Source organism: Nycticebus coucang, chromosome 5 (genome assembly GCF_027406575.1).
Source record: "Nycticebus coucang isolate mNycCou1 chromosome 5, mNycCou1.pri, whole genome shotgun sequence".
NCBI classification, from domain to species: Eukaryota; Metazoa; Chordata; class Mammalia; order Primates; family Lorisidae; genus Nycticebus; species Nycticebus coucang.
The window spans coordinates 46635653-46638163 of NC_069784.1; the positions used below are offsets into that span (position 1 = coordinate 46635653).

General features: G+C 45.5%; 1 non-coding gene across 1 annotated transcript; it reads left to right on the forward strand.

Moving 5' to 3' along the window:
- Positions 1–555: 555 nt before the first annotated feature.
- LOC128587021 (small nucleolar RNA SNORD35) lies at positions 556–643 on the forward strand. The gene has a single exon (XR_008380455.1). It is a non-coding gene; the product is annotated as a small nucleolar RNA SNORD35 (small nucleolar RNA).
- Positions 644–2511: the final 1868 nt, after the last annotated feature.

Consider the following 2511-nt stretch of genomic DNA (forward strand, 5'->3'; position numbering starts at 1 on the left):
ATGCTGTCATCCCTCCATCAAGGGCTTAGTTCTGGGCCCTCTTCTTTGCAAACTTTACATACTCTGCCTAGCAATTTTACCCACTCCTTGGTCCAAATTCCATCCATAATCCAAGGGTGCTCAAAGGCATCATTCCCACTAGCCAGGTAGTCTGCGTGGCACACCTCCACCTGACGTTTCACAGGCAGTTCTAACTTAACAAAGGTCCACCTTTTCCCCAAAGGTAAGCACCCTGAATTTGCTCAGGCAGAATCGTATAATGCTTATAGAAAATTCCTCAAACTGATGCCCTACAGACCATTAGTAGATTTAAACATGAAGGCCCTATTTCTGATCCCCAGCCCCCAATTGTACAAAGGGAGTACTTTTATCAGAAAAGAGTGCCACCTTCTCCATTGCCCAGCACCTCCACAGAGTGAAGCCATACGTACTAATAAAATAAAATAAAATGAAACATACTAGTAAAATAAAATAAGAGGAAAATTTAAAAATATTTTTAAATGAAAAATAGGATGGAAAATATGACCTAAAGAAAAAATTTTTAATGTTAACTATAGCAGATGAAGTCTTTTTCTCTCATGATGGTCTGTGAAGGCCCTTCAGGCAGTGCTAACAACACCAATGATTCAGCTCATACCAGTGGGGAGGAAAAGAAAGGAAATCAAATATAAAATGGGATTTTATGATGTCTCTGAAACCTGACAAAGGCCCAGGGACATAACAAAGGGTCTGGGTGAGAAGGTAGAGAAAACATGTGTGGACAGTGAAGTGCCATTCAGATTCCTCAGCTGCCATTCTTTTTGGGGGATGACCCTGGCTGAAGGAAACCACCTCCCCCAGGTTACTCCCTTTCCAGAGGCAGCCTGGACCCACGGATTGATCAGTATGGGTGTGTGAGGCCTTGCCTGGCCTGTCACCCAGCTGGGGACAGCTCTGAAGGCCTGCTCTCGCTGCACAGCTCCCTGGGGCTGGGCTGAGGCGTGTGCTGGGTCTGTGTTGCACACAACTGTTTCCTCCTCCTCTCCTGCTTCCTGCCACCATCTTCATGGGTGCTGCTTTGCAGGGCACTCCCTAGTATCCATCCTGCTGCTCATCCCATTGCAGGGCAGCTTTTCAGAGATTTCCACCCACGACACCATGGACAGTCCACAGGCACCTCTTTCAGATTGGCTTTGCCACTTAAATTTTGGTGATCTTACTTTACTTAGAAAGTAAAGATTAAGCCAGTCCCTTACTTTCTCAAAATGCTTTTCATCACCTGAATATCCCGTAGGACTGGCTTCCTTGTCTAGAGTCAGCCTACGGTTGGAATTCCAGCTCTGTCACTGAGTAGTCAGTAACTTACTGAACTTGGCAAGACCTCAGCTTCCTTGTCCCTAGGATGGGTGGGGATTACGTCTTTTATCCCATTGTATCCCCATGTGTGGCACATAGCCAACAACCAGCACCATTCACTGGGGAACAAATGAAGCTTCTAGCAGGCTGCACACCAAAGCCCAGAAATTCTGGGTTAAGCATTTGCTGGAACAAATATTCCTGATTGCTTTAGAGGTTAAAGCATCTTGACATCCCAGGGATTCCTTTGCCTCCATGTACCTCCTAGAATTTGGGTGCTCTTCCAGTTTTTCAGATCATGTTACTCATCTGTTCACATCCTCCAATCACTGCCCATCTCATTTATACTAAAACCCCAAGGCCCAGAGCCCCCACCTCTCCAAACCCACTTCTCAACCTTTCTCCTGCTCAGCTCCAATCTTACTGGCTTTCTCCATCCTCTGACAGGGCTCCAAGCATGACTCCACCTTGGCGCTGCTGTACTTGCCACCCCTCCCTCAGGAGCCCCTCTCTGAGGTCTCTGTGTGGAACAGCATCTATGCTTGTTCCCTCCCCAGTCCAGTCGTGAGCTCTAACCTCCTTCTCTGCTTAGTTCCTCTCCACTGCACTGAGCCCTAAGTACTACCTGGACCTTTTAGCTCTCTAGCTGTCACCTGTCTCCCACCACAGTGAAAGCCCCATGAGGAAGGGACTTTATTTGTATTTTCAGAGATGCACTTTTAGAACCTGACACATAGGAAGTACATAAGAAACATGTGTTGAATATTTTGCAAAATTCCTTCAAAAACTATCAATTTAGATCTCTAATTTTTTGGCCTTTCATAAGTGTTTATTTTTTCTTTCTTTAAAGCAATATGATCTTTGAATTTTCTAGCTTGAAGAGACAGTAAAGGTCTTTAATTTTTTTTCAGTTTGCAGTGGAGAAAACGAGGTCTGTCCGGATGGAGTGACTGCCTTGGGTTTTAGAGTTAGTGGTGACTCCCCAGCCACTTCTCTTTCCACCAAACCACAAAATCTGAGGTACTTTGTTATCCAAAGTCAGAAATAATTTTCCCTTTGGGAGCCCTTGAAACTTCTAAAATGCAAAACTGGGAAGCATAGGAAGCGAAGTCTAGGTCATCCTGTGGCTTGTCACACAGTGTTGGTGGCTCTTCCCCATCTGTGGCCTCTGCTCTA